Raw genomic sequence first — 9,317 nt, forward strand, 5'->3', positions numbered from 1 at the left:
AAACTCAGTAAGACCTGGCTTTTCCTCCTCAAAGGCTACAGTAAAGGTAGATTCATTCTCAAAACGCTTTTGGGGTCTCCAGGACACCTCAGGAAAACCTGATGTGGGCACTATAGAATGGCAATGGCAGTATAACTTTGGGAAGGAGAAAGTTAAGGCTACATTCAGATGGATGCTGTTCTGGTGTACTTACCGATTTTAGAGACTCCAGGTTTGTAAAAGGAGGAAGTCTGTGTGCCTTGTAAAGGTCTGGAAGAGTTATTTCTTCACTCTGCTTTCTTCCCATGCTCTGCATCTTGTACATCAGCAGGGGCTTCAAAACCATGGCTTAATAACTACCAAACTAAATTATCCCCTTGGATTGTAATTTTATTACCTCAAAGGGCTCTTAAACTAATCTGTTTTTTTCAGTATCCAAGCACAGAGTGTAAAAGGTATGTGTCCTGTTTTCCAGAGGCATCCACTCTTAAGTACCCTCCTAGGAAATGTCCATGCATATTCAAATGAGAATTTTCCACACAAATGAGAACTGTGTTTTACAATGAGTTTTACTCAGTGTATCTCAGAAATATTTCCGCATACGCATCCACAGTGTGTTTTCACAGTCCACTGCAGGACTGCCATGAGGGAATGAGCCTTGCTCTGGAACGGGGATTATGTTTACAGTCACAGGTAACAGAAAACCCAGTTGAAACTGGGCTAAACAATGAAGGGAGGCTTTTGGCTCCTGAACCTGGAAAGTCCAGGGGTGGGGTGACTTTAAGGGTTTGATCCGAATGACTCAGTGATGCCGAGGATCCGGTTTCCTTTCCCCTGTCTGCTCTGCCTGTCACAGTGTTCCCATCACCCAAGGCAGAGGGAGGCAAGACCCCACCAAGGACCACCTTGAGCCTCTGGTGAGGACAGTATGGTGGTCCCATTGAGGGAAGCCCCCCCTGCCCCAGCCCCCTGTGCTTGTCCATCCCGCTGAAACCACGTGGTGGGGAAACCGGGCTCCTATGGGAGGAGATGGACATGGGGAAGGCTGCCAACCACCCCCATGAACTCCTGTGTTTCAGTTACGGGGTGTTTTGCTCTTACAAGGGCTTATGAGAACCCCACGGTATTTTGTTATTAGAATTACTTCCTAGAAGGTTTAATAAGAAAAACATGTTTTTAAACAGGTTCTCCAGGGAGGTGGGCTGACTTCATAATGAGCGGCTACTCGGGGCTGGTGTGTGTGAGGGCGGCCTGAGCACCAGGGATGTACGGGCTGTTTCTGGGCCAAGAGGGTTAGTTGGGAGTGGGGCGGTGACGTCTCCTCTAGTAGCCTGTGACCTGCAACAGCACAGCTTCCATAGGGAGGCTCAGCAAGGTGGCCCTGCAGTCTGCCTTTGCCTTCGGAGATAGCTGGTCATGTGGGAGAGCAGTGGTTTGGGTGGCATCCCTGTGTACCGATGAAGACATGCACTGGAGATCCAGTGCCACCCCGAGGTTGCCAGGGAGGGAGCTGCAGAGCCCGGCAGACAAGCCTGCGATGGGGCTTTGGGGTCCAGGCGGCTCACTGCCTGGTTGCTGGAGAAGGGCAGCACACTCGGGTGGGCTCTGCCTGCCCACGTGGCCACTTCCCCAGACAGGCAACTACGTGCCCGAGGCAAAACTAGACAGTGAACCCAGGGTAAGTGGGGAAGGGAGAAGAGGGGGTCTTGGCCCTGTGGGGCTGCATTCCCAGGGAGACCGGGTGGGGTTGCGGTGTATCTGTTTCCTCTGTAGCACCAGGCAGACTGCTTTGGATTAAGGATTAAGTAAGGCCTGTGCTGCAGTGGGAAGAGCACTGAGCCTGAGTTTGAGCTGGGGCTCGAAAACAAACAAAAATCACACGCACACACGCACAAACCCAAAACCCCTTAGTGCCTCCATTTTTCATGTCAAGTGGAGATCATTTTATTTCTTTATTTCACAAAGTTTCTGGAACCATTGGATGAGTTCGTGTAGATGAGAGCTTGGTAAACTTGGCAGGTGTTATCGACTCCGCAGCACCTACTACTCACTAGCCTTGTGGCCTTTAGCAAGTTACTTAAACCTCTTTGAGTCTTTTTTTTTTTGTAAAATTGGGATAAAAACACCCCAACACAGGGTTGTTTCAAGGATTAAATGGGATGAGATGGGTAAAGCGTTTTGACATAGGTCTAGATTACTTAGTAGGCACCCCCCAAAATTACTGCTAATGCAATTATTGAAGAAATTTTATCTGTAACTACCAGTCCCCACCAGGCTTAGCTGCCTGGGTTACGTGAAATACAGCTCAAGTTCCCAGCCAGACTGAAATGAGAAGACCCACTTCCCCGTCCTTTCAGGAGCAAGGCTTAGATCTGTGGGGAGCTCAGCAGGCATCTGGAGTTCAAGGTCTGTTTGTTTGCTCTCTGTGTCATGGGGGTGGGGAGGGGGGAGAAGGGGTTTCTTCTGCCTGGGGTGTGGATCCTGCCAGAAATCAACACAGCCTGAGAAGTTGTTCCTGGAGCCCCCAGAGGAAGCAGAGTGGTCCTCACCTGTCGAGGGGGCCAGGCCATCTGCAGAGACCGCCCGAGGAAGCCAGCAGAGGGCCACAGCCTGCCTTCGAGGGCTCCAGCGGGGATGATCTGGGGGAGAACAGGGGTTAGAGGAGCTTGGATGGGAAAGAAGAAAGGGCCGGAATAGATGCTCTGAAACCAGCAAGATGACATGTTTGGACAGGATGGGGAGGGTCTTGGCTGGGGAGACCCCATCTGGTCCCACTCATGGTAAGAACAACAGAGGCTCAGGGAAGTGCTGGGACCCACCCGAGGCCTCAGAGTGAGGCGCTGAGTTCAGGAGGTGGTCTGTGCATCTCCCACCTGTGACGAGTGAGGGTGTGCATCCCCGAAGCAGGGCAGCCTCAGCAGGACTGGAAGTGTGTGTGTGTGTGTGTGTGTGTGTGTGTGTGTGTGTGTGTGTGTGTGTGTGAGACATGTGCATGGAGCCCTGCTGTGCTAGCCCAGGCCCCCAGGAGAAAATCTTTGTGTCTAAGACCATGTGGGTTTTATTATTCAGAGCCCCATGTCCCTGTCTGCTCCCGCAGACACGTTGAACTTGTCTTCTGTTCCTCCAACCCTAAATCCCAACCACACCCAGCCGGCTCCTCCCCGTCTTGCCCATCTCAGCTGAGGGGACCACCATCCACCCAGGGGCCAAATCCAGGAGTGTGGGTGTCACCTGGGCTCTGAGGATGAAATCAGCTCCTCCACAGTCAACAGAACATCCGGTTAGTCACCTCTTCTAAAGGCTAAACCTTTCACGTGCATTCGAATAACTGCATTTTGAAGTGAGCTTACCTCCCCTCTCTGCAGATCTCAAAACCATTCTTGGAAGCTGCAGGGGCTGGGGGTCTTTGTAGGATTCTCATATAAAAATGAATCTGTAATGATGTTCTAAGAAACTAGGGTGTGCGGCCCAGCCCCCAGCTGGTGAACTCCCCTCCTTCCTCCCGGCAACACAATTCTTACACCCCGCAAAGTTGCATTTAAAGTTTTCGATTGTGTGTGGGGTTTTTTTCCTACACCCCCATCCCTGCTTCCTCCACCCCAAGGCTGTGCCAGGATAGATGTCAGCCACTGGCCTCGGAGGCAGCAATACAGCTGAGGCTGGAATGGGCTCATCTAGGACCCACGTTTGTTCCTGCTATTCCAAGTATCTGCTACTGAAGTGCGACAGTCAGACAGCCTCATAAAAGACCTACTGTGGGCAACACTGCTGGGCAGGGGGGTGGTATTTTTGACACGAGAGGAAATGGGACTTGCCTGGTGCCACACAGCTGGTGAGGGGCAGAGCTGGGTTTACAGCCCAGGATGTCTACTCCAAGGACTGTTCTCTCTCCCTCTGAGGATACTAACTCAAAAGACACAATCAGTGAGCACAGAAGCGGGCAGGTGTGTGGGGGACATGCACTGATGTGGTACAGTGTGAAGGCAGCTCAGTGCTAGTGAAAGAGCCAGGAACCTGGGACTGTTTCCTCTGTAAAATGGGGATAGTGATTCTTACACTACAGCTTGGCTAAAAGTGCAGTGGTTCTCAATGTGTGGCTCCCTGGACTGGCAGCCACCGTGTCACCTGGGAAGTTGTGAAACATGCAAATTCTGTGGTCCAACTCCGGGCCCGTGGAATCAAAAACTCGGGAAGGGAGCTCAGCAGTCTCTGTTTGAACCAGCCCTTTGATGATTTGAATGCAAGCTCAAGTTAGAGGACCATTGCATTAGAGTCAGGATAGACTAATCATTAGAGCAAATGTCCCCTAAACTTTGATGGCTTTGAAAAATAAATGTCTTTTGCTTACATCACAGTCTCTGGTGGAAGGCTGAGGGGCTGGGCTGGCAAACACTCTGCGCAGTCTTTCAGAGACCCAGACTCCCTGCATTTTGTGACTCCACCCTCTGATAGGTCTTTGAAGTCTCTAGTCTAGTCAGCTGGTGGCTGGAGAAGAGGGTGAAGGTCCCGGGAGGGAGAATCTTAGGAAAGAGGCCTGGATGGCTTGCACATCACTTGTGCTCACGTTCTATTGGCCACAACTCAGAAGCCATGTCAAACTACCAGGGCTGGAAAAGGCCTCGCTGTGTGTGCAGGAGGAAGAGGCGAGGCCAGGTATCGGAGGACACCAGTGGTCTGTGCCCCGAGACCCACAGCTTAGGGAAGTGAAGACTGGGACTGGAATCCCCCTCTGTAGGGAGCTGAGGGCCCAGCCTGTGGTGGGCTGTTTGCCTATCTCACAGCCTCCACTCAGCCTTCTCACTGCTCCCAAGAGCAGCCTGAAGGAGGGCACCTCATCAAGCTGGATGGGTGTGTGGGATCCCACGGGGCTAGAGATGTGGTCTGTGAGCAGATGAGGGGGCAGACGGCACGTGATCTCCTGTCTGTGCCCTCCAGGTGTGACCACTGGGGAGGTAAGGCACAGCTGCGTGGCCCCAGAAGGACTGTCCAGCTCAGAACAAGAGTCCACGGGGTGGGAGTGGAGGATGGGAGGGCAGGAACCTGTTAGGGCTCAGTAAGACTTGGAGCATTAGCAGCTGTTTGACCTTGACAATAAAATTGACCTTGGCAGGGTGGCGCAGTGGTTGAGAGTCCACCTGCTGATGCAGGGGACACAGGTTCGTGCCCCGGTCCAGGAAGATCCCACATGCCACGGAGCGGCTGGGCCCGTGAGCCATGGCTGCTGAGCCTGCGTGTCCGGAGCCTGTGCTCCGCAACGGGAGAGGCCACAGCAGTGAGAGGCCCGCGAACCACAAAAAAAAAAAAAAAAAAAAAAAAAATTGACCTTGGGATAATAAAATTGCCTGCTTCATAATCTTGTTCTGAGAATTAAGTAAGCTAGGAGAAGAAAGCCCTTGGCACAGTGCCTGCTGCCTCACGGTGGGTGTGTAGGAAATATTAGCAGTAATCTCTGGTTGCTCTTCTGAGGAGGGCCTGGGGATGTGGGGCCCAGGGCTCACTGGAGTTCTCAGCTGCTTACAGGGCAAGGGCACTGCTTCTCTCTACCGGGCAGGACAGCCTTGGGGCCTGCTGGGGCTGGGCCTGTGGTCTGGAGGTGACTGCAGCTGAGAGGGGCAGCAGGCAGGGCTGGCCGACTGTGTGGTCTTTAGTAGGTGCCAGGGGACCTGGGAAGGGCTGTGTGTGGGGCTGCCAGCGTTGAAGCCTGTTTGCCGTCTGCAGCCTCGGAGTTTCCTCCTGCCCTTTGAGTGAATAAGAATCCGTCCTGGGCTGAGACTGAGTCAATCTGTTATACTTGTGCTGAGTGGCCTGGTTCCAGGGGAATTTGGACGGAGTAGAGTATTTTCTAATTAGCAGGACTGGGGCTCCTGGAGAGGTTTTTGGGTCAGGGGTGCAGGCGAGTATAGGTCATCTGTCTGCATCAGAGGGCCGGCTGATGGAGATGGGGGCGGCTGGCTCAATACTCCCTCTACCTGAGGACCCGGAGCTGCCTACTGCACCAGCTGTGTGCAGGCCAAAGGACTCAGCATCCTGTGAGCAGAGGACTGGCCTTCTCTGGAAACCTCCTTTTCTTTGCTGTGTCACTGGCTTCCCGGGGGAGGCGATGGAAGTGGTGCTGGGCAGCAAGGAGATGGGGTGGCTGCAATCAGAGAGAGATTGGGGCCCAGGAGGACCTCCTGTGGGAAATGGGCCAGCAGGAGGGGCCCTGAGAGAGGGTCTGGCCCAGGTCCTTAGTGTCACGTCCTGTCCACTTCCGCAGCATCCTCGGCAAGACAAATGGAGGGCGAGCCAAGCCACTGCAGTGGTCAGGACACACCGGTTGCAATGACCTCAACTCAGATAAGGTTAAGCAGAAGGGGACTCCTATGACAGGGAGGGAGGGTGGGACAGTCACAGAGAGGAGCGGGGCCTTGGGGGCTGGAACAGACTTCACACTGCCCAGTGTTTTCCTCTCCCCATCAGTGTCTCCGCCTCTCTTCAGCTTGGCCCATCTGCCCTACTACACACAGACCCTCACCCCTGTGGGGAGACGCAAGAGCCAGCAGCCCAAGTTAGAACCGTAGCAGAAAATCAGCCGACTTCTGCCAGCGTTTGTGTATCAATCCCTGGCCCAGGGATTGTGCGGGACTCAGGACTTTTTCCTTTAAACCAGGAGTCTGGGGACACAGAATTAGCTACCGGCACCCACAACCCCTGCCTAATATACTGACTCACCAAGTTAGTGAGGAACAAGGTCCCATATGAAGGAGCAGGAAACAACTCCCACTGTTACCTACCGTGAGCCTGGCCAGATGACTCTGACAAAAGCCCTGTGCAGTGCCCTGATTACTTGAGAAGCTCTGCCCAGGAGATCGGGCCTGGCTGGCTGCAATCCTGGGCTCTGAAGCTGAGCTCATAAACTCGTGTGTTTGTGCTCTTGTCTTTTTGTTTACAAATGTCAGCATTGGTGTCCTCACCCTGCACAGGTACTCCGATCCCAGCAATTCCATGGTGGGGAGAGCCCCAAGCCCTCTCCCACGAACTCTGCTAATTCCTGGCACTCGTGCCCCTTTGCCTCCCACTCCTGTGTCCCTTAATGGTCCCCTTTATGTCCCTCATCTGTCCCGGCAGAATTGGATAAAGTTCACTTTTTTTCTTTTCTAAATAAGAAACCTCACAGCAAGCGTTTTGTGAGTTAAATCGTTTTGATAAAGACCTGGGGCAGGGTGGTCCACAGTCTCGGGTGTGTGGCTGTGCCCCTCGCTTCTTCCACTGCCATCTCTGGGCTCAGGAACCCTGATTTTCAGTCCTGTGTTACATGGAGTAACGCAGTTCACCCCAGCTTGGCCTCCCAAATGTGCATACCCAAACCTAGCATGGTTTGCAGAAGTTCACAGGCCTTTTCTTTTAATAGGACCTGCTTACTCTCCTTAGAAGGCAGTGAGGGTTAAAATACTCTTTTTCCTGATACGTAAAACTGGGACTATCCTACACACGCTTTCCCCCAAGTAATACATCATGAGTACACTTTTATGCCAATGGATATTCTCAACATTAATTCCAATGGCTGTATAGTAGAATCACAAGTGATAGGCAAGGATCTATTAACCCAACTCTGTTTATTGAACAAATATCCATTCTCCCCCACCCCATTATTATTATTATTATTATTTTTGCGGTACACGGGCCTCTCGCTGCTGTGGCCTCTCCCGTTGCGGAGCACAGGCTCCGGACGCGCAGGCCCAGCAGCCACAGCTCACGGGCCCAGCCGCTCCGCGGCATGTGGGATCTTCCCAGACCGGGGCACGAACCCACGTCCCCTGCATCGGCAGGCGGACTCTCAACCACTGCGCCACCAGGGAAGGCCCCACCCCATTATTAACTTTCTTTTGATCACATACGAAATAATTACATATGTATTTGGATCGCTGTCTGGACTTTCTCACTTCAATCTACCTGTTTTTGTCAGAACCGAAATGTTTGTTTTAGAAGTCTGAATACTGACAGTATGGAGTTCAATATTCCACAATATTTTCTAGGCTGTTCTCGTTCGTTCATTCTTTCAGTTAACTTGTGGATCATTTTATTGAGTCTCTCCTCCACGTCCCAATTAAATTTCAGGTTTGGCTCGAAATTCTATTAAACGGATGGCTTCTTTGAGATTGTATTAGTTAGGCATTTCTGCATGACAGCACATATACATCTCACACTCTTTCTGAGGGTCAGGAATCTAGGAACAGCTTGGCTGGGGGATTCCGGCTCAGGGTCTCTCATGAGGTTGCACTGAAACTGCTGGCTGGGGCCGCAGTCTCCCCTGACCAGGTCCTGTGCCAACCGCACTCACGTAACTTTTGGCAGGAGGCTTCAGTTCCTTGACATGGGGGTCTCATGACATGGTCTCCCCAGAGTAAATGACGAGAGAAAGAGAGAGAGAGAGGGGGAGAGAGAGAGGGAGAGAGAGAACCCGAGGGGGAAGCAGAAAAGTCTTTTATAACCTAATCTCAGAAGGGACAGATCATCACTTCCGGTGTATCTTATTGATCACACAGACCAACCCGGATATGCGTGAGAGGGGCCACGCCAGGTCACAGCTGCCAGGTGGCGGGGATCATCGGGAACCATCTTGGAGGCTAAGTAACACAGAGGCAAATTGAACATGTTATGGTAATAGGTCTTCCTGATTGTGAATGTGGTGTGTCTCTATATCAACTTAAATCTTAGGTATGCTCTCAATGAGGATTTTTACTTTTCTTCATATAGGCCCCCCACAATACTTATCAAATTTATTCCCAGAGTTTTTTTTTTTTTTTTTTTTTTTTTTTTGTGGTACACAGGCCTCTCACTGTTGTGGCCTCTCCCGTTGTGGAGCACAGGCTCCAGACGCGCAGGCTCAGCGGCCATGGCTCACGGGCCCAGCCGCTCAGCGGCATATGGGATCTTCCTGGATCGGGGCACGAACCCACGTCCCCTGCATCGGCAGGCGGACTCTCAACCACTGCGCCACCAGGGAAGCCCCCCAGAGTTTTATATCTGGTTCCTATTGTGAACGGGATCTCTTTCACATTGTATTTTCTAAGTAGTTGTTGCACTCATACAGGAACACTATTGCTTTTTATGGCCATGATTCTTCCGTGGAGCTTAACGGGTGACAAAGCAGAAATTCCTCTAGACTTTCACTGAGCCCTTGGATCGCAAATGTGATCCTAAATCACATTTAGGTAAGATCCTAAATGTGCTCTTGGGACCAGCTTCCTCAAGTGACTGTGTGCCGGGGAGGCGGGGGGAACGTAAGGACGGCCTTCCTGTGGCCTATCTTTTCGCGGTGCCTGTGCTCTGGGCTGCCTGAGGCCGAGGTGACAGGG

Source organism: Phocoena sinus, chromosome 16 (assembly GCF_008692025.1).
Source record: "Phocoena sinus isolate mPhoSin1 chromosome 16, mPhoSin1.pri, whole genome shotgun sequence".
Lineage (NCBI taxonomy): Eukaryota > Metazoa > Chordata > Mammalia > Artiodactyla > Phocoenidae > Phocoena > Phocoena sinus.